General features: G+C 38.1%; 1 protein-coding gene and 1 long non-coding RNA gene across 7 annotated transcripts in view; one reads left to right on the forward strand and one right to left on the reverse strand.

Annotated features, from left to right (window-relative positions):
- CNTN5 (contactin 5) overlaps positions 1-22,471 on the reverse strand; it is a 606,500-nt gene extending 584,029 nt beyond the window's left edge. For 2 of the 6 annotated variants that reach the window (XM_077173967.1, XM_077173966.1), the window contains exon 1: positions 22,136-22,469. The gene's annotated coding sequence lies outside the window, so the exon portion shown is untranslated. Of the gene's footprint in view, positions 1-15,289; positions 15,355-22,006; positions 22,043-22,135 lie in introns of those variants that run through there. The other 4 variants (XM_077173964.1, XM_077173968.1, XM_054654812.2 and 1 more) reach the window with 4 other exon arrangements.
- LOC143693369 (uncharacterized) overlaps positions 22,402-24,164 on the forward strand; it is a 64,539-nt gene continuing 62,776 nt past the window's right edge. The window contains exon 1 of the long non-coding RNA XR_013180975.1: positions 22,402-22,534. This is a non-coding gene — a long non-coding RNA (uncharacterized LOC143693369). The remainder of the gene's footprint in view (positions 22,535-24,164) is intronic.

A 24,164-nucleotide genomic window follows, 5' to 3' on the forward strand; every position in this document is an offset into this window, starting at 1 on the left:
GGTTTTTACATGTGTATGTAAACTAAATCACCATGTGTATATGCATGTATAGACACACAATTCAAATGTGACAGAATTTCTTCCTAAATACACCTTCTAAAAATCTAAATCTGAAATTTTAAATTCAATGCTGATTTCATTAGCTCGATATGACAAGTAAGTTGGGAATTGAGATCTGCTATTTGAGTGTTTTAAAGTGATTATTTCATTTTCCTAAACATTTTAATTTACTTTTAAGCAATAAATCACTGGGTGATTACCAATGGAAACTAAAAATATTTTTAAGGTAAAAAAAAGCTTTCACTTCATTTAGTAAGACATGAAATCTTTCATTTGTCTTTTGTTTGCTTGCAGGGGTACTTTCTCTGCAAATATCTCAGAACATCTTTCTGTTAGGAAGATTTAAACTGTCGAAGTAATCACTCAAAAATGTAAAATACAAAATCAAATATAACAGGAGAGAAAAAAAAATCAGTCATGTTTTCATTTCAAATAGTGATTTCAACACTTTGTAGTCAACACAGAAATTCATGTAATAAAATTTCAAAAGAAATACGATGAACAACATATTGGAAAAGGTTTACCACCTTTAACCAGAACATTCTCTTATTTTGTCAAACACTTTTTACTGCTTCTGAGAAAATTGATCTGTAAATAAAACACTGCACTGCCTTGACAAACAAAGCAACACTTGACATGAATTCATTAATAGAAAGCAGTGTTACTGCCAATTTTAAAAATGTAGCACATGCTAATACTTTAAATGATAGCTAATTAACACATTGGGAGTGTTTCTACTGAGTTCAGTGAAGCTGTGGTGTCCATCTTAGTGTGCATCTCACTAGGTTTGTCAGAGAAAGCAGGTGATGTGACTCTACCTGCATTTAAACATCACCAGCTCAGCCTCACTAACACAAATATTCCTCTAAATGTAGTCACTGGAGATTTTAAAGATGGATAACTATCATATCTGTTTCACAGACAGTGAGGCTAAGGCTCAGAGGCTTTACAATTCCCACTGCAACTGCCTCCTACACTTTATCTCTCCTTGGTCAGTGTAGAGTATTCCATCTTCCCATGCTACAGAACTTCTACTATAACCTTGGAAAATTAAAACCAAAAAAATCTCTGTTTGAGAGCACAAGGAATGTCCACAGAATTCTTAGAAAGTATTTATCCTGCCATTAAGAGCAAAGCATTTCATGTATTTTCTTTTGTTAGCAAAACCTCCTTGGAGACAAGGATAAATAGTGAAAAAGACCTGTCCAATTTCTTTCCACAGATCATAGACTCATACAATTGATTAGGCTGGAAAAGACCCTAAGGTCCTTAAGTCCAACCATTATCCCAGCACTGCCAAGTCCATCACTAAATCATGTTCCTAAGAACCATGTCCACAAGTCTTTTAAATACCTCCAGGGATGATCATTCCACCGCTTCCCTGGACAGCCTGGTTCAATGCTTGATAATCCTTTTAGGGAAGAAATTTTTTCGTAATATCCAATCTAAATATGCCCTGGTTCCACCTGAGGCCTTTTCCCCTTGTTCTGCCATTTGATACCTGGGAGAAGAGACCAACCCCACCTGACTACACCCTCCTTCAGGCAGTTGTAGAAATAGGGGGCCACTGAGCCTCCTTTTCTCCATGCTAAACATCCCCAGCTCCCTCAGCTGCTCCTCATAGGACTTGTGCTCCAGACCCTTCCCCTCTGGACATGCTCCAGCCCCTCAATGTGCCTCTTGAAGTGAGGGGCCCAGAACTGAGCACAGGATTTGAGGTGTGGCTTCACCAGTGCTGTGTATAAAGGGACATCACTGCCCTGCTCCTGCTGGCCACACCCTGGCTGATCCAGGCCAGGATGCCATCGGCCTTCTTGGCCACCTGGGCATACCCTGGATCATGTTCAGCTGCTGTTGACCAGCATCCCCAGGTCCCCTTCCACTGGGTAGCTTCCCAGCCCCTGCATCCAGCCCATAGCACTGGAGGTGTTGTGACCCAAGTGCAGGATGCAGCACTTGACCTTGCTGAATCTCATCTCATTGGCTTTGGACCATCAATCCAGCCTGTCCACATCCCTCGGTAGAAGTTCCCTGCCCTCCAGAAGATCAACATTTCCACTGAACTTGGTGTCATTCACAAACCAAGGGTGCACTCCATCTCCTCATTCAAGTTGTTGATAAGGACATTAAACAGGGTGGGCTCCAGTACTGAACCCTGGAAAACACCAGCTGTTACTGGCCCCCAGCTGGATGTAACTCCAGTCACTCTGAGCCTGGCTCTCCAGACAGTTTTTTACCCACCAAAGGGTACTCCTGTCCAAGCCATGCACAGCCAGTTTCTTCAGGAGAACACTGTGGGAAATGGTGTCAAAGGCTTTATAAAGTCCATGCAGAAAACAACCAAAGCGTTCCCTTCATCTACCAAGCAGGTTCCTTTGTCATGGAAGGAGATCAGGTTGGTTAAGCAGGACATGCCTTCCATAAACCCATGCTGGCTGGGCCTGATCCCCTGGTTGTCCCACAGGTTCTACATGATTGCATTCAAGATGATCTGCTCCATGTCGTTCCCCAAAACCAAAGGCAGACTGGCAGGGCTATGGTTCCCCAAATCCTCCTCCTGCCACACTTATAGATGGGCGTCAGACTAGCTAGCCTCCACTCACCTGGGACCTCTCCAGTTAGCCAGGGCTGCTGGGAAATGATCTGTTATGCAAGTATAAATTCTACCTCTAATTAATTAATAACTAGCATAAAGAATGAGATCTTTCTGAAGGTAGGATCAAATAAGTGGGTTGATGGAGACAGCAGTGAAGTACATACAGATGCTGGGAGTTTCTAGGCGTGTTTGAAGTTTTAAAGGGAAACACCAACAGAAAAGAGATGAAAACGATACATCTAGAATGGACTGCATTCCTTTGAAAGTTACTATAGGTGATGTGCTGAAATATCAAAACCGACATAGTAATTGCCTACATTGGGGTAAGTAAATATTTCCCTGATCTTCCCCAGCATAATTGACCATTAGCTTTCCTTCAGTATCTTTCCTGCCTGTACTTTTATAAATAAAATTTAGAGGAAGGACACATGCTGGGACATAACATCCCCTCTCATGCTGTAGGTCAAATAAAATACTGTAGTAAAGATGTAATAAATTAAGTTAGATTTTCAGAAGTGTATTATTTTATGCTGTGTCAGCTAAACCAATTTAAAACAGAAAGCAAAGAGGCATCATCTGACACTGAAGGGAGACAAAGAGAGCCACTGGAAGCTTAGCCTTTGTAAAAGCCACTTGTATTCAATTTATGCATTTGGGTTTTGGACACCTCTGTGTTCTCAGCAGATACCCTTAAACTTTTCAGAATTCTCTTTTTTTTTTTTTTTTCCTTTTTCTTTTTTTTTTTTTTTTTTTTTGATAATATAATCCCAGGTAAATTCAATAAAAAATAAACATGCTCCTCATTTCCTGCAACAATTTATATAATATACCTTAATGTTACTATATTATTTATAACAAATGGATATTGTTTGTTTGTTTGCTGTCCTTTCCTCATCACAATAATTGTTCAAAATGTGGTGCTATGTCCCATGGTCTGCCTAGAGATTTTGTGACGTCAATGCTGAAGCTAAATCTTTGAAACCACCTACCTAACACAAAAGCATATGCAAACAAGCCTTCAAGTCCCTCCTTAGGCCTCTTGCCTTTTCCCACAGCTCTCTGACAGCATCATTATTAGAGAATCACCACCCACTTTCTTGCCCAGTCCAAGCTCCTCCTTCCCCCCCCACCCAACTATTCACTATGCTTGTGCACACTAGAGAAGAAGGCCTTTAATCTTGATTCAAGGGTAGGGCTGTTGTAATTTTCTCTCCTTCTTCCCTGAAACATAAGGTCAGTCTTTTCGGAGCAAGTCCAAGAGGAATGTTCTCACACTACTGCAAAAAATGACTAAATCTCCCAAATCAAATAGTGTTACTTATTGAGTAACTCAGTTAGTGTACCACATATTAAAGGAGTAATTTATTGGTGTTACTCCTGTTGAGCATCTTCTTAATCCAAAACTGCAAGTTTATTTGCAGTCCAATTCATTTGCTGTGGAATCAAGGCATAGTGAATGCATACAGCACCTCATAAAAATAATGTAGAGTCCAGAAAGATGCGGAGTTTTGTGCCAGTCCAACTCCTGGCAGTGTTTCCATTGATTTATAGGAATTTTTTTTTTTTTAGCATTCAGAAATGGCAGAGAGAATACTAAAGTAGAGAGTTTGAAAATTAAATGGAAAAATGTAAGGAACACTCATCTTCTCTTGAAAAATTCTTGTATGTAAGGAAATGAAAATTTGCATGCATTTGTATTCCAGGGAAATGACTGGGCAGAGAATAATATGCTTACATGAATTTTAAAGCTTTCAGACACTTCAGACACAAACATTTCTAACAATTTTAATAAAATTGCTTTGTAGATAATGCACCGAGTTTGACTCTTACAGAACGGCTGCTTCATAATGCTCAATCGTGACATTAGGAAAAAAAATAATTAAAATATATTAAATTTGTAATACTCCATCGTTCTGTGTAATGCAACATTTAGTGCTAAAGAGCAGCTATTGAATGACACTTCCAGTGAATGGAGCCAGAATGTCTGGTCATTAGATGATAGCAGCAATATTTTATGTAGTAAGCAGATGTCAAATGAATTCATCAATACAAATAGAAATCTGCTTAACAGGATCTAAACTCCATCTTTTAAAGCACCAGTAATTTAATTATGCTTTCCATGCACAAAGGACAAATTTATATTTTTTACTGGAAATTACTTTTGGTTTGGAGTTCTATAACAATAAAACAAGGAAGGAAGGGAAAAAGCATTCAGGAAAGTCTGCAAAGGAAGTACAGTTCCTCTTTTATTTGGGATGAGTTGCAGAACCTTTCCAAAACACATTTGCCATGGTCTTCTAGACCACCAGCACACACAAAATGACACTGCTACAGTGACAGTGAGTACAAATACACATAAAACCCATTTCCCTGTTGATAGTTCTTTTAAATGAAAATGTTGTATGGCATAAACTAGTATATATTTATAATTGAAGGAACATAAAGTAATTACGTTACTCTGTTGCTTTTTCATGTTGTTGCCTTTTTCACTCTCATCCTTCCTTTTAAAATGATGCCTTTCCAGGAATTAGAATGACAGCTCATGGGCTTGTTTGAAGCTGCATAATACCATTCCAGATGCTCTACTTTATCTTTGGCCTTCAGTAACAATTAGGCAAAACATAGAAATTAATTTGGAGGCCCAATTTTTTAAGAAGAATAGAGAGTCCTGGATTACACAAAATAGAATTCAATGGAATTCAGACCATGTAGCCTGAAGTATCATACACAATTCCCTTGTTTTTCTGTCATAAAAAAATGCCATCTAATCCTTTTGTCTTCTTGTAGTGGTTCTCCTGACATGTATTCCAATCTGTTTGGGGTTTGACTATGGTGACGGCTTTCCTCAACATTCTTCCTGATGCAGAATCCTACAAAAGGATTCAACAAAACAAACAAAATTATTATCTCTGTATAAATTAAATTTTATACCAATTACTGATGTATTTCCTATGTATTAGCCTACAAATATAATGCTTTTTGATGCTCTTTGACATGAATTGTTGTCTTTGAGAAAAAGTATCTACATAATGACCAATTTTGCCCAATCCTTTCACAGAACAGGGAGGGCTTTTCCCTTGACTTTCCAATACTCTCTAGGTGACTAATCAGAAATTTTCCCAGATAAAATTAAACAGATATTTTTTATCCTTTTATTTTTTTCTCTGCCCTCTGAACTCACCTTGCTATAATAATATGCTGGCCGACATCTTTCCGTTTAACATACTTTTGATAGTTTCATCATAGTCAAATAATTCTTCATATCAAGGCTATTATTAAGGCAATAAAATTCTCTTTGGCTCTTCTGTAATTATCCTTCTTCTGCTTTTTTCTTGTCTACCACTCTTCAGAAAATTTAAATATCACCTGCATCATCCAGTTCATAATTTACATTTGCTTGAGGCTGTACCGGATTATTGACTGTGGTCCCTTACAACTTTACCATTCTATGATATGTGAGGTCACATACACTTTATTAGTTTGAGCTTCCTGGTATAGTTAGAGTTTATTGTAAAAGTCTGAACAGATTGTCCATTGTGTCAGTGGGATAGACTGTAAGTAAAAGAGGATGCTTCTAGCTGTAGTTTTCCAGTTCTGAGTGTGCTACCTACAATCAGACTTTACAATACAGAGTAGGCAGGCTGGCTAGGGAGGGGGCAATCTGCAAGAGGCTGATTTGTTGGAGGTATAAACTGCAGTTCACATCTTTCCTTATTAGTTCCAAAGTGAATGAAACAGCAATTGGAGATAAACTAAATAAAACCTTCTGAGACCATGGAAACTTAAGGTTCATGGAGGGCTGGGATGTACTGCTGACTGTTTCATTATTTTCTATTTAGCAGATACATTTCTGGCAGCAGAACTGAGGACTACCTCCCAATGATTCAATTCTTAGGAGCAATGAAGCTTCCTCCAGCATTCAGCTGGAAGCTTCCTCTGTCTCCATTCAGCAGCAACTAGCTAATTCCTTCCTGCATAATCAGGGACCACTAACCATGCTATGGCAATGTACCTGTGCATTTGCCCATTCCCTGGCTCCTCAGGAAACTGAACCCATGACCCACACTTGGTTGGGGGATGGCTCAAACTACAGATAGTCCAGTAATGAAATTTATCCTCTTGCATTTCAACAGAATGAGTGTTGTGCTTTTATTTTAAAGACATAACTCTCAAAAGAAGGGATTCAGTGAAATGAACTATTAATGGCTGGGTCAAACTGTGGTGGCCTCAGCAGGACATAGCGCTTGTCCCAGTCATCGCTTTTTGCCTCTGGCATGCTCTAGGTATCTGCATGCTGAACATACAGATCTTCATTGGTTTCTTTCTGGTGTCCCTTCTATTCTACAGTGAGTCTCAGTGATAGAAGAGGTTTCAAGATCTTATTCTGATAGCCAAAAGAGCTGATCATGATATATGATACCTTTAATAATCTTACTAATTAGCCTATTCTTTCATAGGTTCATGTGCTAGTGTAGATAACATGTTAGGAAAAAAAAAAGAGGCTTCATATGCTGCTTTGTCATACTTATAGCCTGGACTTTCTCTTCAGCAACTATCCTCCAAATTTTCAAATAAATTTTTAATTTTCACTGAGAGAATTACTAAAGAAGTAGTCTTTAAAAGTTGCATCCATTATATGCTTCCATATTTTTTCATTTCTGGTGATTTCTGAAATTACCATGACAGGAGAATTAAGGATGTGTTAATGAAACTCACAATCACATTTTAGTGACTGTGTCTACAACCAGCAGCTGCCACTCTGGTATCGACTGAGGCTTTCATATTGCCAGAAGCCTTTTAAACATTAAAAGCTGGACTTTACACAAATTCTTTTCCTCCTGTGATGAGGTCCAGACTTGCCATTGTCCATTCAAAAATGGACAAAGTGCCCACAGTTTTCACATGCTCCACATGTACTGCAATAACTACAGTTCCCCTGCATGGCTCCTGTTGACATGTAGATGCTTGCCTGAGCTGTTCAGAGCTACTGGCTTATGCACAATGATTCAGAGAATTCCTTGATATGCATCACTGAAATTTATTGTTGCATGCAGAAGTGTGCATGGGTGTGAATGTAAATATATAAATCCCTTCCTGGCCCCTGTAGTGATGTAGTGATCCTGTATCTGATGCTATGAAGCAGGAAATCCAATTATACCTCACTTAGCATGCATAACTAAAATATTATTATTGGTCATAAAATTATCCAGCCCTTTCAAAAATCAAATCCATGAACTATGTGACTGTACTCCTCAGGGTGACTTCATGTTGCGTGAGGAAGTGCTTCCTTTAATTTGTTTTAACTCTGCCTGCATTATTGCAGGCTGCACTTTGCTGTGAGAGAAGGTGCGGCTGAAGCAGCTAATTTTCCTTCTGAAATGTTTGGGAATTTTTGTCTGGGAGCAAACTCCTTAAAGTGCACAGAGCTTTCACATACACTATATGGCATTTCCCAAGTCAAAGCAAAGCAACATTGCCACCATCAATGATATCTGTTTTCTAAATGTGCACTAAAATGAAATGTCAACACTTTGATGAACAGCTTCTGTAGTAAAACGGCGTGTATGTGACCAAATGGCAGCAGACCACTGTTTACACGAAAAATGAGCATATTGGAATAAAATTACTCTGAACCGCAACATTCCATGCTATTTTAAAAAAATAAAAAGTCCCCATTAGAGCCAATAGCAAGCCACATTATCTTTTAAATAAAACCTTGAGCATACACAGATTCATCATATTGACAAATGAGGTAGATGGGAGTTGAGAAAGATCATCAGTATTTTCTGAGCTCTGAATTCCTCTCCTAAAACCTCAGTTCCAAGGGGAGCACTCGCTCACAGAGCCACAGTGGACAGGCTGAAAACCATGGAGGTTTCAATGACAAGGCACCTGTGTTCTGTCCAGTGCTCTGGAGTATCTTCTTTCTCTAGCTGGAGGGGTATTTTATCTCCACTAAAATAAATTCTTTCCCCCAATTCAGCACCTCGGTAATATGAGTCTTGACATGATTTACTTCAATTTTTCCATAAATATCCTCTGAACATTAACTTCTATAAATGTATTTCAGGACGCAAGTCCTTGAGGATGCCTGCACAAGCTTGTTTATTTGTATTTGGAGAGTAGAAAAAAATGTTGTATTTGTGAATTTCCCCATGCTGCTAGTAAACGAGACAAGCTTAATGGTGCAGTAAAAAACATATTAATCAAAATTTCAAGTCATATTGGTAGCAGAGGTTACAAATAAGACAAACAAAGTCCCAGTTGAGCCCGAATGCTTGAAAAGTGATTGTTTCCTGGTCACTCTCCCTTACTGAGGACAGTCATGTCTCAGAAATCACAGGTGACAATCACAAGTCAAAATCTTTTGAATTTTACTTGCAATTCTGAAAAAAAATCCAACATTTCCTTTTCCTGTGCACTCATGCATGCATGCATTTAAAATAACAGCTTGGGATGCAGAGACGTTTGGCTTAGCAGTCTTGGGTAATTAAAGATCCCTTTCCCCTCTCCTAGGTGCACACCCCATCTAGTATAGGCTCTACAAACTACCCAAAAAATTTTAAACTGCTATTCCAAAAGATGTACACCTTATCTCCCATGAAAAGCTGTTACCATTTTTTCCTTAGTCAGCCATGAACATTAAATATCATGCAATAAATCTGCTTATTCTGAAAGCTCATGGATTTTATTACCTTGGCAACAAAGTGATCTGTTCTAACTGCTTCTTGCTGTCAGTTTTAGAGTTTTCTGTGTCACAGAAAAAGCCATGAGGAGAGGATGAACAGTTAACTGACTCCTTCCCTTATGCTTGCATTATCAGTTTCTACAGATGGAGGAATAGATACAGTGTGAAAATGAGGTCCTTGGTTGCTTAGAACCAATTGTAGTTAATAGATGAACTGGATTAAAAATAAGGTTTTTTTCAGTTTTATGACAATCACCAGCAAAATCTCAGTCAGGAATGGAATTTTATTTTTAATATATCAAAAGAACTTTTTTAATCTGGAAAAGAAAACAGCATAAAGAAAAAAAAACGAAAATATTTTAACAAAATAAAGTGGGTTTTTTTTCACATCCATACTTGGACTTTCATTAACAGATAAGCACCCAAATGTGGTCATCAAAGATTACTACAAATGAATAAATAAAAAATAGAATCACTTCACTTGGAAGCTTCTTAAAGTCTCCCTTTTTCTTAAATGACTGTGATTATTTGTTGCTTGTTTCCAAAGGGGGAAAATTAGTGATTCAGACAGCGAATGCTTCAGCGCTGTTGTATTGGTGTCACTGAGAGATGAAAATCTCCCACCCAGCACAAGGGTGAGATGGAGCCTTTCCCACAGAGGCTGTAGCTAAACCCAATCAAAACCTCCTGCCATGTCAGAGCACACTTTCAGGAAACTTCTCCTACTGAAATGGAAAGGAACCTGCAGCACTGTCTTTAAATTGTTGAAGGCAGCATGCCCCACTGAAAAAGATGACCAAAGCTTGATCTTTCTCTAGAAAGTAACCTTACACAAATGGCACACAAGGGAGTCATATTAAACGTTGTGCAGTGGGTTTTGTACCAAACACTACAGGTAAGCAAATATTTTTGTGGTTTTTCTGTCAATCCTGCAAATACAGTGTGAACTACAAAAAGCAGTTAAGGGTCTAAGTATGATCATGATTAACTGAAAGAGTTGGAGGGAAAACTCTTGTGAGTTACAGCTCAGAAGCCTCATCATGGGCTGCAGTAATAGAACTAATTTATCAAAGTGGGCAGTAACAGCTTTGAAGATATTTTTTTAAGTTTGCACCAGCCAGAAAATAATATTATTCACTAGCCTCACATGGCACTGGTTGCACCTTTATCTATTCTCCTGAATAAAACAAAATGGAGACCTGTTTTTCTGAATATTTTATGCCATTGAAAGGGAACTACATTTGACTGAATCAAAGAGATTCTTTAAAAAATTTATGATGAGTATATCAGATATTCAATGTTTTTGTGATTTTTATAGTAGGAAATATAAAACCTGATAGAAAAGAGATATTGGGGTATACAAGACATAATCTACAAAAATAAGGACATTTTTAAGATTAAGGAATGTGGTTTTGAATTTTTCTGCTAGAAGTACAAAATGACTATAACTATAATCCAAAAGTACTATTCCACACCATGAAGTAAAGATAAGGTGAAATTAGCATTCCTTTTTTCAAAGTACTTGTTCAGGGCTGCACCTAAGATTGTTGACTAAAATGCAGTTAAGGTTTGTTAAGTGTAGGCTTAGCTTAAGACTGTGTATGAAGTTTCTCAGAACATGTGTATATGTTTCCCTGGCTCAAAGCTGCAATCACTACTGGTTTCAGCATGCTCCACATATAATCTCTGACTACTTTCCTGGCAGGGTCTGGGTCTCCTCTTCCCCAGAATAACAATATTTAGAAGAAAAAGCCAATAAGTTTGACTAAGAGAGACTTTTTTTCTTTTCTTGCCCTCAATAAACAAAGGAGTAAATCACTACCTGAGATTTAAATGTACATGAGACACTTTTCTCCTGTAAGACCTCAAATGGAGATCTAACTATTCAGTTAGTCTTTGAGCTGCATTACACACCTTTCTATCCTCTTGCCCTCCTCTCTGATTTTTTTTACCATTCCTTTTCTGACATGTCCTACCTTTTCATACCCTCATTTTTAACATTCATTTTAACACATTATTTCTTGTAGCCCTTACTGGTCAGAAGCAGTTACAGGATCCTACTTTTTCTTACAGCTCAGCTTTCTTGCTTGAATTGTCAGGGTAACCAGGCACTTTTCAATAAATGATCAGTCACTCAGATCAAAATGCTAAATATTTAAAGTGACACCACATCATTGATAAAGTGAAACCTAAAGTGTTTGTTTGCTCTCTGCTAATTATTTTAGTTCAAGCAGGCAGACTCAACTGTCTACATTATTAATTAAACCTGTTAAAATGAGCTAAGGACAGGAAATGTTCTTGCTGTTAGCAGTGCTAAGATTAGGCAGCAGTTCACATTAGCTGTAACATGAAAACCTTTCCTCCAAACTGCACCAATATGAAGCTAAAAAAATCATATCAGTTCATATTTCTGAATGGTTTGGAGAGAAGATTAGTAAATGGGAAATCTCAGATGTTAACTATTTTTAGGAAGTAAAAGTAATATTACTAGTTTACTGGTGTTTGTGGCTATCTTTGGCCTGAAGTAGCAAAGATTCATGTTCTCTAAAGTAGCACGTTTAAACACTAAAGAACTTGAACGTTTTCTTAAAGGAAAATGGAAGGTTTACTCAAGGGCCATACAATAGCAATATATAATATTCTACATGCAACTTATACCAGTGATCTATTTCTCTACAGCTATATTTTTGCTATAGGAAAATCATCATTGGTTTTTGTGATCAGGAACACTGTAATGGAATGGAAGCCACAATTCACATTCACATTCACACTGAAAAGAATTGTGTGAAAATACAATTAAGATTATATGTTTTTATATAAATTTTATCATTTCATTGCAGTACTTGAAGTAATGCAAGACCTCTCAGCTGGTATTTACCATGATGACCTGAAACTCCATTCCATTCTGTCAAAAGTTTCACACAGTGGTTGAGTGTTCATTTGCAGTTTAGGACTAGAAACACTCAAAATTCTCATTTTTGTTAGACACAGGGGGAGATCCAAAGGGAATGGAAGAGTCTAGTTATACCTTGTAAAGAGGTGGGATAGATATAAGCACACAGGTCTGTGAACTGAAACTTTGAGTGCTGCAGAATATAAAGCCTACCACTCTGCTGTGTGTCTCCACAGGACTCTGGAGCCTAATTATAGAGCTGTATGAAAAAGTTCTGCTTGTCAGCAGAACCAGCAGGAGCGGAAAAAATAATATTTTTGCACATTCACAGAAGAATAGAATATTTAGGCATAAAATCATCATTTCTGCAGATGGACACTTACAGAACAAAAATGGGTAATTTTTGTGCAGCTCTGCTTGCCACTAGCATAGCCAGAATACATTTGGTAACAGATTTAAAATCCAACCTAGAATTCCTCAGTCAATGCCAGTGGCAAAGTATGCTTCATAGAGTAGTACTGGTTGAGGGTTGCAGGAAAATTCAGGGTGGGGAAGTGGTCCTGAAATGAGCAGTCAGCATTCCACCAAATTTAGCATTGCTGCAGTTGCTTATGCTAGCAGAGAATTTCTCTCTTGATGGTTTTGATTCCTTCTGAGTAAAGGCTAGCCACAAAAGCCTGATGACAATTACAAGGCAAAATGTGAGGATCTGACACTATTGAGGCAATGAGGAAAGAGATCTAGAAGAGGTATTAAAGAGATGCACAAATTGTTAATGAAAACAGCAGTAAGAAGCTGCTAGTGGCCAGTAGATTTTAACTGCTTGCTTTCATTATATTCAAATAGACACTTTAAATGCATGCTTTGAGCGAGAAGAAATATACTTATTTAAAAAACTACTCCATGCCCCGAACATTTCACATGAGTAACTAAAGTATTTTTAGGAGAAATATGACTTGACAGGCTGATAGGCACAATACATGATTCCCAATGGTGCTCAGGTAAGAGCTTTTACCCAGTATATCAAAAAACCTCAGTAACCTAGAACAGTGCTTTGTGTGTGCGCTGTGTGAACCTCCACAAAACTGATAGAGGGATTATCCATTTGCAGGTGCAGGTCTGTAACACAAAAGGTGAATAATTTATGTGGACTTCTTCCTTCTTCCCCTCACTTAGCACCAAGCAGAGAAAAGGGGATCCAACACTGCGTGGTTCTCACAATTTCTGCACTCCCCGGCCTGTGTTTGCAGCCACTCAGTGGAAAGCTTTGCTCTTCAACTCAACTGTAGTGACCTGTACCTTCAGCTTTGGATAAGTGTTTTTCTCTTGTGCTTGTTAAATGCAGTGTGAATTTTACGTGGAAGTGTTTTTTTCTTATTCCTTTTTTCTTTCTTTTCCTTTGGCATCATCTAATTTGGCAGTTCTTGGAGTGCTAGAGAGTCTCTTTAATGTATCTCAAGGCACAAGGACTCTGACTTTACTGCAATAACAGAATACATTTATTTGCTGCCTTTATAAGTGGCAATGGGAACTGATGAAGGATTGTGTTCTCAATACTTCCCTCATCTCCTTCTTTGTCTGACAATAGCAATAAAATACAAATTACAGAAAAGGCAAACCAAGAATACAAATTAAAAAACTAATTTCATGCCAGCCAACATGTGGGAAAACCTCAGGTGATGAGGAAATCAAAGGAAAATGGCAATAAAACAGACTACCCTAAGAAGTAATAATTATAACTCAAGATGCAAATCCAATAATATCTTTATACACAGTAATTAATAAAGGAAAAATTAGTAGAGAGTAATAAAAATCTCCTGCAATAGGACCTTCTGTTAATAATCTGACAAAGTGTCTGTCTTAAAGAATGAAAATAATTCCTATATCTCTTAGTTTTCTTAAAATCTGGCCTATAATATAGAGTAAAACAACTCTGTGTTTAGTGTGCTTGATGCTGGAAGCTGATTCTGTTCTCTTTAAGTTTTATTTTCAAGTTAACAGATGAAGTTTTTCTCAGACAATTCAAAGAAAGCCTCAATAGAAGGCAAACCTTTGTATTTGCTTTGCTGTTACATCATTACAATTCTATAATAAACCCAGAAATAATAACAAAAAGTCCAAAATCACTGTCTTGCATATGGCTATTTACAGTCTGTTTTTTTCCACTGCAAAATATTCCAGATCTTATTATACCACCTACAGGTAGTTTTTAGATAAACTCTTGGGATCCCCTAAGCTTCTCAGTTACTCTACTGTAGGTTTCAAAGAACAAGCATGTCCATTATAGATTTTAGAGAAGTTTCTCATAACCCACACTGCTTTGACTTTAAAGCAATCCTCAGAAAAAAAGCCTGCTATTTTTTTTGAAATCTTAAATAATACATGAAACTAGCATGCCATTTTTGCTATAGACATTATCTTCAATAAACATTGCAAGTGTTCAACTGGTTGTATTTTCTCATATGCCAGCTTTTCTTTGATGCCGAATGTGACATATGAAACTACTAATCATTTTCTGTTGAAGCAACATAACAGAAACCTATGATAAATTTTTCTTTCTCTCACACATTATTCTCATTCACAAATCCTATAATCCTATATAATCATGCACATATTGTTTATAATTTCAACATATTTTTGTAAGCTTTGAAAAAATCCTTGGCAAATTCTTTTACATTCCTTTACAATTAAAGTCATGCTGCTTCAAAGGAACTATTTTGCAAAGATTGACAGAGAAAGAATCTTGATAGTAATTTATGGATACTTAATGAAAACTTACAGAGATAACAGACATTAAGTAATGACCTTTCAAGTGTAGATTCTTTAGTGCTTCTATACACTTAATGCTTCCCAATTTTCTCAACCTGTATTTATTTTCTAGGGAAGAACTGTGGGTTTTGCATGATTTGAATCAATCAGTCTGTCTTGCTTCTACTTTGTAGAAAATATGCAAGAATTTAATCCAAATTCAACTGAATTGCTCTGCTTTGATGCTGCTTATTTTCTCCAGTTGTTGATTAATATGCCCCTTGTGCAAACGTCTTCCTCCTACCTGATGCCTTCAGTAATGTCTCAATTCGTTGCTGATGACATTCAAATTTCCTCCAGAGATGCCTTCTGAAGTCACAAACAGAGGATTATGCCCATCAGTAAATGACTCAGCCACAAAGTGATTGATAAGACAAATAAATGCTTACATCTTAGCAATCAGTCAGTTGTGATATGCAAGAGGGAAAACAAAACTGCAGACATTTTGGCTGTATTTCAAACATATATATATATATATATATATATATATATGTTTTCTAAATTATCTTTATATTCCAATGTCCCTCTTAATAGATTGTTCTCCCTGGTTATCTGATCTGCAATACGTTTTCAATTATGCCTCTTCACAAACATGTGACAGTCTTCCTCAGTCTGAAGCTGTTTCAATGTCCAAGAAATATCTTCCAAAGTCCAAACAGAGGAAATACTACACAGCTGGTTTTGAGTTGAAAATCTGTACACACACACATTAGAGAGACTTTATGACATCAGAGAAGTCATGGCTTTATTCCCAGATTCCCTGAGTTTTATGTAAGCAGCAACAATACATGACACTGCATATGTTAAAGGGGAATGAATAAGAACATTTTGAGCATCTTGCACAGCATGAGACTGAGAAATCAGGACCTTGTATCACCTCAGTTGTGCAAAAGTCAAAAGCCAAACAAAGAATAAGGTCATAATACAAGAGCGAATAAATAATTTATTTTATTTAATTCTTTTTTATTTTTTGGAATGACAAATAAAATAAAAATTTTTAATTGAGAGAACTTATCTATTAAAATAATATCATGTGAAAGTCCATATTCTTGTTTTTAATAAGTTTTGATCTGCATGAGGTTTTGGTAACCTCAAGAATAAGTTAATTTGGAAAAGGGTCTAAGAAGTACACATTTCAGAGGCAATTGTGGACGGCTGCTACAGTTTTCAGACAAATATTCAATGCTACATTTTGTAGCATTTATATGTGATCATTACACATGTCAGTGTTGCAGATAGTATCTTTGGCTTTTCTTCTCAGGTGGGAGGTGATCTTGGAGAGGTCTGTATGTGATCATGGTAGCATGGCTGTGAAACACAGAAGTCTTTCCTTAGCTATAGCTCTTCAAAGGTCATACAGAACAGCAAAAAAAAAAAGGAAGTCTTTGAGTTAAGCCATATGTTCTTTGATTCAGGGTCCATTTTTTGTTTACAGCCCTCAGTGCAACACAATTTTGATTTATGATTATCATGCCTACTTGTCACAATGATGATAAGGTTTATGGAATGGAATAAAGGACCTTGATAATAAAAAATCATCTAGGGCAATCAGAGTTCTAATCTAAATAATATTTAGTATAGACTTGTGATGTGAATTAGATGGTTGAGGCAACTACATTTTAAAGTGACATCTACATTTTTTTAAATATATGTGAAAAGATGTACCTACAAATTAAAGTAAAAAAGAAAAATCTAAAATTTATATATACAATTGTTGAACTACACATCAAAGTAACCTATACAGTAGGTAAAGAAAGATACTTGGGCGGGGAGGGGGGGTGGGTTTTTAAAGTGCCACTATATATACAAAGTTTAATATCATTAATTTGGTCCAGAAAGAGAGTTGTAGTACAATATACCAAGCAATGGATGCTTATAGGAAAGAAATTAGCAAGCATAGGAAAAACAAAAGTAATGGAATTTTAATTGATTTCTATGTCCAGAACTTCAAAGGCATTTTTGTTCTAGCCATACTGAAATTCCTATGTAGGAACGAGACAGTTCCTGAAGTTGTCAGTATTTTCTGTTTCCTCCATTCTGTATAGCTTGTCCCCCATCCAAGCCATCACAAGTATAAATGTAAAGATAAATAATAGTCATAATTACATCACATCAATATGAGCATCATGAACTTTGAATGACTTCATCTGACCAACAGTGCTGAATATCACCAAGTGTTCCAGCCTGTCCAGAGCAATTTCTTGGAGTGTCTATAAGACTTAGCTTTTGGAAAATGTTCTCTGTGAGAACCACCTCAGAAGAAGAGGTAAAGCATACACTGTGACTTTGTTGACTCATTTTGGTGTGGTTTTGCTCATTACACTTCAAGTCTATGCAGAAACCTGTGAATAACCAAGAGTAAATGGCATATGAAAGTCTATGGAGTAAGCTAAAGGGAACAGTGGGTCATCTTTCACAACATATGATACATATGTGTTCTTAAACAGTTAATAATTAATCACCTTTCCCAAAAGTAAATTTCTGTTAATATCCTTCCCATTTACCATTTAGTTTTGAGGGCACATTTGTGGGGAGAATGTGGCAGCAAACATCTTCTGAATATGTCTCTTCATGGCTGAGCAAGAATTACAACTTTTCAAGTTCAGTGCCTGAATATCTTCCCAAAATATTACTATAAGGACGTTATGCTTTTAGATCAGCTTCTCCTGTTACTATGACCGAACAATCTTCTTCATTTACCTGCTCATCTGTGCAGCCACTACTCCTGGTTGAATGCATAGCAGGGCGGTTACTACCTATAGCAGGAATGTCACAGCCACGGGGCAACGCCCATCACGGCCATCATGTACTCAATCAAGACTATAAACCCAACAAAACTAAAATGGGATTTGTGAATTCTTGCAAAGTGATGCTATTTGCTAAGGGAAGACGCCCAAAAGACTGGTCTAATACTATGCCTACATCAATTACAAAGCAGTATATTTAGCCTTGATCAAAATGATTTGAAGGCCAGGAGTCCCAAAAATATAGTAACTCTTTAACTATTAAAAATGGAACAATTTTCACTCAGAAGGAGGCTGAAGCCAAAGTCTCTATATGTTGAGTGAAAAGTTGTCATTCTTTACCCCTCTCTGGAACTGCAGTGAACTACCTGCAAAGTTTGTCTGCTTTTAGTTTCAGAAGCTGAAGGTTCTCCAAAGACAGCATCATGTTTTAACACCATTTACAAGAAAATCTTTAAGAGCATGCTGAAAAAGGAAATTCCCAAAAGAGCTTTCTGATGGATGGAAAGAGTTTGATGTATTTTCTATTTCTAGGTATGGGAATGGAGAAGAGTCATCAATTTTTCCCAAGACTGATGTGTGAGTTCGGTCCTGAAGGAGATGTAAAGAGGTGAGCTATGGTGGTGTAACTAGTACATGACAGCATGCATCATTCTGATGTAACCTCATGGCTCTGTAAGCTTGAGAGTTAGTCTGAGTGGATGACTACACAAAATAAGTATGAACATGTTGTCATCAGGAACATCAGCTGTAGCACGGATAGAAATTCTAATGTTTTATTACATTCACAACATACAGAATCTGACATAGCTTTTCCTTATTACATATCCACTTGCAACATCTTCAAATTGATTTGTTGCCTTTATGAAATACAGTGAGAAATCATCTTGAACTTCCTTTTTGAAGCACATGAGCAAAGATCAAATTTTCTTATGGTTCACACACTTAGGGATATTTTCATAAATCAGCCAAGAAATTAATTATAAAAACAAACAGATTACATTTCCTTCCACTATCTAGAAAATGTTACTCTTGCTGCTATTCCAGCTTGCAAAGACACAGAATCATTGCTCTTCAATATATGTGTGTGTGTATAAACACATCTATACATACATACACACACATTATGAGGCTTTCAAATCTTTAAGCAAAATAAGAATGTATTTATCTTATAAAGTTTTAACAATTTCATAATTTGCAAACCCATCTCCTAATAGAGTGTTATTGATCAAAATCACTCAGGAGATAAGAATCTGTAGGAACCCCATCACTTCCAGAAAGAGTACTTTTCCCTTGTAAAGAGCTAAAAAGTTGGTAATCCAGGGTGTAACAGACCCTGAAAAAAGCATCACAGAAGGAAGAAAATATACTGTGAAGGACCTACCAAAATAGTATTAGTAACCAAATGTCTATTTTACATTGATTCTCAGGGAATTAAGGATGCAGTATAAACTGTGGTGGATTTTATTTAGCATTTTAGAGCACAACAAATTGTTCAAATGATTGATGTTGTTCTGAAAATGAGAGAAAGTGCAATGCAGAAGCTTTAGCAGAAGCATAAGGAGGGAGCAGACCCACAGTGGCAAATTTTGCAGTACATTTGTAGGAACTAAAATCTGTGTTGCAGGCTACAAGCAGAAAGACAAAATCAGCCAGAAGAACTGTTGTTTTCTCAATGCCACTGAACCAATCACCTCAGATGGCTCAATACCTTGGTATGCATATTCTTAATATACAGATTTCTATGATGTCTTTTGTAAAGACTTGCATTAATTATTTAAAATAAATATTTCTATCATTAACTTAATCAGATAATTTCCAGTGTTTTGAATCTGTTCAGTGGAACAAATTTTTCTATATTTTTAACAAATCAGATTAAGCCTTTTTGACCATACCAGATTTGCAAGAAGCAGGAAAGAAACCTGGATCTCAGACTGTCACTTAAAGCATCATGCTTTTAACCTCCTCTTTCCATACAGACCTCTTTACCTTTACTGACACCCTCTGGTCCCTGTGCCTAAGTCAGGTTTGAATTCATTCCAGCACTCCTTCAAAAATTTACTCTCCAAATCAATATTATGTGGAGCACAGAACTGGACATTTTCTGAAACTCCCATAAATCATATCACTGGTTCCCCAATAGTTCACCATGTCAGCAACTTATTTAGGGGACTCAAGCAAATTTGCCAGTCATGACCTTCCTGTATTGAATCTGTGCTAGTAGTCCTCCAAGATATGCATTTCTTAAAGTTACCTTTTATTATTTTCTAACAGCAGAGCTCTTAATCACACCTTTATCTTAACTGCTATGATATTTTTCCTCAAGACCTCTTTTCAAAGTTGCTTTCTTTCAAATTCTCAAGTAGAACTCAGCCAGTGAGATATTTTTATTTTCTGTTTTCATTCTTAGTACATCTGCCCTCGTTATAAAATGAAATCAAGACCCCTTCTCCTGATATTTTTACCTAGAATTCAAAATATGACCTTCAGCTTCATATGGACCAAAAAACTAAAACCTACACTTTTTATCTCCCTAGCTATCTTCCCACTTTCATGTTATGCTCTGCAAGTTCTGACTTCTTTTGCATGAGCATTTGCTTTGTAAGTATATGAAACAGAAGTGCTGCATGTTCAATAGTCCACTTATAAAACTACTTAGCTGTTATCCCCTTCAAGAGTGCTTAACACTTCACCCTCCTTAATATATTTGTTGGCTTCTGAAACTTTGTCTTCTTAACCACATCTTTTAAATATTCCCATAGCCTATCAACAGTAAATCTCTGCTGAAGGCCACTGTACATATAACACTCCTCAGTTACAATAGTTCACATCTCAGTTTTCTGTCTTCCTTTCAGCATACCTCAAACTAGTAAACAAGTGTTTGTGTTTTCCCTCACAACAAGGTAAACAAGGGGTTTCAGGGAGAAGGTTAGGTTTTGGGGTTTTTCTTGTTTCCTTTTTGTTTTACTTGAAACTTTGTAGGTAAGTGTTATAGTAACTGAAGTCAATTTATAAAATATATTTTTAGAAATTCTACTAGAACATTTGATAGCTTTTTTAAGTAATGGTCCAGTTATTGCTAATTCTTTCAATAACTCCTGTAATAATATTAATCAGAATGAACCGATCTTGTGCTATTGATTGTCATAAAGTACTTCTGAAGGAGTGGTACTATAATTCAGCAAGAATTAAAGGTAGTTTTATTAATTGGAAAATTTCATTCAAATTTTAATTATCAGGAATCCCCCCATAGCTTTTAGCTAATAGTTAGTGTATAATTTATTTATAGTTTCAAACTTCAGGGTCTCGTCAACAGCTCACTGAAGTCTAGGGGAACGCTGGAACACCTCAAAAAAAAATCTGGCACCAGTTCCTTCATTTAAAAAACCAAAAGAAACTAAAATTGTGTCATTCCAAGGAAGCATTACTTTTTAAACAAAAAAAACCCCAAAACTTTGAAAAAACTTTAAGCTGCATTTCTGAAATATTGCAACACAGAAAAATTAAGTCCTAAGTACTCACATTACACTATCTTGTCTAACTTCTGTTTCATGAAGTTTCTGAGCTTAATAGATGTGCAACTGAACATCTGAAGTACATATACAGTCATGGAATTTTTTTTCTTCTAATTTAAAAATCTTAAAAAGACAGTTTCATGCTCTATGTCACAATAACTCTCAGTTCATCTTCTAGCCAGTTCAGAGACATTTCACATAGTCTTATTAACTGTCCTCACATCAGAGACAAAAAATCAGTGCATCTTTATGTAATTCCATCTCCTCTGCCTGTCCGCAAAGGAAAGGAGTCCTGGTGCTGCACTTTTCTAATTCCAGAGATAACTGTTTATCCCAAAGCCAAGTATCATTCAAAACTCCAAAACAACACAACTTTCAGTGCATCGCTATAAACTCGATATGCTGGGTTACTTCCTGATTCAACCTCAAGCATTAGCATGGTAGCTCTCCCAAATATAAAAAATTAGCACATTTGAATAGGCATTCCTTCTCTGGAGTATGTATTTGTACTAAAAGCCTCACATCTCTCTTCACAACTCATTCACTGCAGTAGTTTGCTCCCCAGTTAAATGACAGGAAGCATATAGCAGATCATAGTATTTCTACTTCAACTTTTCTGCTCAATTATGACAATTTCAACATAAGATTCAAAACAAAAAAGCAAAACACATAAACCTGCAGCCCAAAAACGGGATCTCTCACCATTGCCGGCTTCACAGTAGACTGCTCACAGAGATGCTGCGATAGATATTACAACAGATAATCTGCACAGACTCCAAAGTCTAACCAGGGAAATCAGTGCCTGGCTGGAGGAACGGCAAAGACACTTACCGCTGCTGTGGCACCGTCTCTCTCGCCCTGACTCTCAGTCTCTCTCTCCCATCCTCCTGACAGCCTCAAATATAGCAGTCCCTTATGTTGCTGAGCCTGGGGGAGCAGAGGATTGCAGAGTTGGGTTTTTTCCCTTTTTTTTCTCTCTTTTTTTTTAACCATCCAGAGGTAGTTCTCCAGACCCGACCGCTTCTCCTCCTCGGCTCGCTCAGTGATGGAAAGCCCCAGGTGAAGGCATCCGCGCCGGCAGCTCCCGCGAGCCCCTCCCGGCCCCGCCGTGCCCCCTCCCGGCGGGGAGACCGAGGCGCCTCCCCCGGCTGCTCCCGGGGGGCGGCGGAGGCTCTGCCCGCCCCTGCCTGGACGCGTGCGGATGTATAGATGATGTGGATGTGCGTTTATGTGAGTGCCATCTCGCACCGCCGCCCGCCGCTCGCCCCTACCCCTAAGCGCGCAAGGACCCCCCTCCTCCCGCTCTCCTCCTCCTCCTGCTCCTCTCCACCTTCCTCCCCGATTCTCCTCTTCACTCCTCTGCCCCGGAGCGTGAAGGCAAGAGGGCAAGTTGGCGAGCGCTGTCCTCTGATCTCCTGCTCCTCTAACCCAAGACGCCAGCCTCTTCCATCCACCACTTTCTGACCCCATCCTCTCCTCCCTCCTTCTCATCCCCTTCCCCATCCTCCTTCCAGGTGGATTGATTTTTATGATTTTTTTTTTTATTTCTTTTATTTTTTTTTTAACGCGTTTTATTCCTCTCCAGCGGTTATGACCCTCCCTCCCCCCGCGCTCTGCAGCCGGAGCCGGGAGCCCGAGAGCCGCGGCTGCTGCCCGCCGCCCACCGCAGCGCATCGCAGCGCAGCCCAGCGCACCCTCTCCTCCTTTACACCGCGGCTGCTCCGTCTGGAGGCACACCCGGGGCGGCCAGCGCTCGGCCAGCACCCAGAGCGCCGCTGCTCCGGCAGCCGCTTCTCTCGCTGCTCCCTTCCCCATCATCCGCCCGCGCGTAGCTGCATCCCCGCCCCGCAGCCGGCAGCGCCCGCTTCGCCCCGGCCCCGCCGAGCGCCCCGCGCCCTCCCCGCCCGCCGCCCCCGCCCCGCGCAGCCCCGGGCAAGGCTGGCGGCGCCGCGCCGCCACATCAGCCCCTGGCGGGTCCTCCCCGGCCGCCTCGCAGCCATCCACACATCCAGTGGGTTCCCACTCTTCTGCCTCTCCCTAATGGCTGTCCTCAGGATCGAGGCTGATTCTAATCCTTCCTTTCTTTTTTTTTTTTTTTTGGGTTTCTTTTTTTTTTTTTTTGTGTTTTTCCCCCTGTGACAATGGCAACTTGTGTTATAAAATGTGATACTTTTCTGGCCTTCTGTTCTTTTCTTTCATTGCCTTTTTTCCCTCTTTGCCTTCCACAAGTAGTTAGGACTCTTTTAACTTACACGCTATCTGAGTAATTATTGTATAATTCCTATTCTCTGAGAATTTTCTCTGCTTCAGTGATTCCATTTCAATGGTTTATGCTTTCTGAACCTCTGTGGTCTACAAATATGTGTGAGTGCATGTGTGTGTTTGCATTTTTCTTTACTAACTTTTCTTTATATTTATTTTTTTTATATCCCAGGTAGTTTCTGGCTAATTTTTAAAACCTGGTCTTTTTGTGCTTTAGATTCAGGAGAACAAAGATTTTGGATTAATTTTGGAATTTGCTGGGGGTTCTTACACAACTCTGGTCTTAAATTGGCCATACTAATATGAGTTTTTTCTCTGTGTCTTTTGCTTGTCTCTTATATTGAAGCGTCTAGCTAGATAAGATACTAGTGATGAGTAGGACAGTTTTATACACTTTTGTGGTCCTGTATAATATATGGAAGTCTATCAGAGGATTTACAGCTCAACATCATGTTCAGTGAATTCTGTGCACTACTGTCAGTGAAGATGAGTTGAAAAAACCCCCCACTTTCAATTCTTTTTTTTATTATTCTAAGATTGAAAATTTCTGGTTCTTCATCACCATCTTCCACTGTATTAACTGTCATAGTGGAAGAGA

The sequence above is a fragment of the Agelaius phoeniceus genome, chromosome 2, assembly GCF_051311805.1.
Source record: "Agelaius phoeniceus isolate bAgePho1 chromosome 2, bAgePho1.hap1, whole genome shotgun sequence".
In the NCBI taxonomy this organism is placed as follows: domain Eukaryota; kingdom Metazoa; phylum Chordata; class Aves; order Passeriformes; family Icteridae; genus Agelaius; species Agelaius phoeniceus.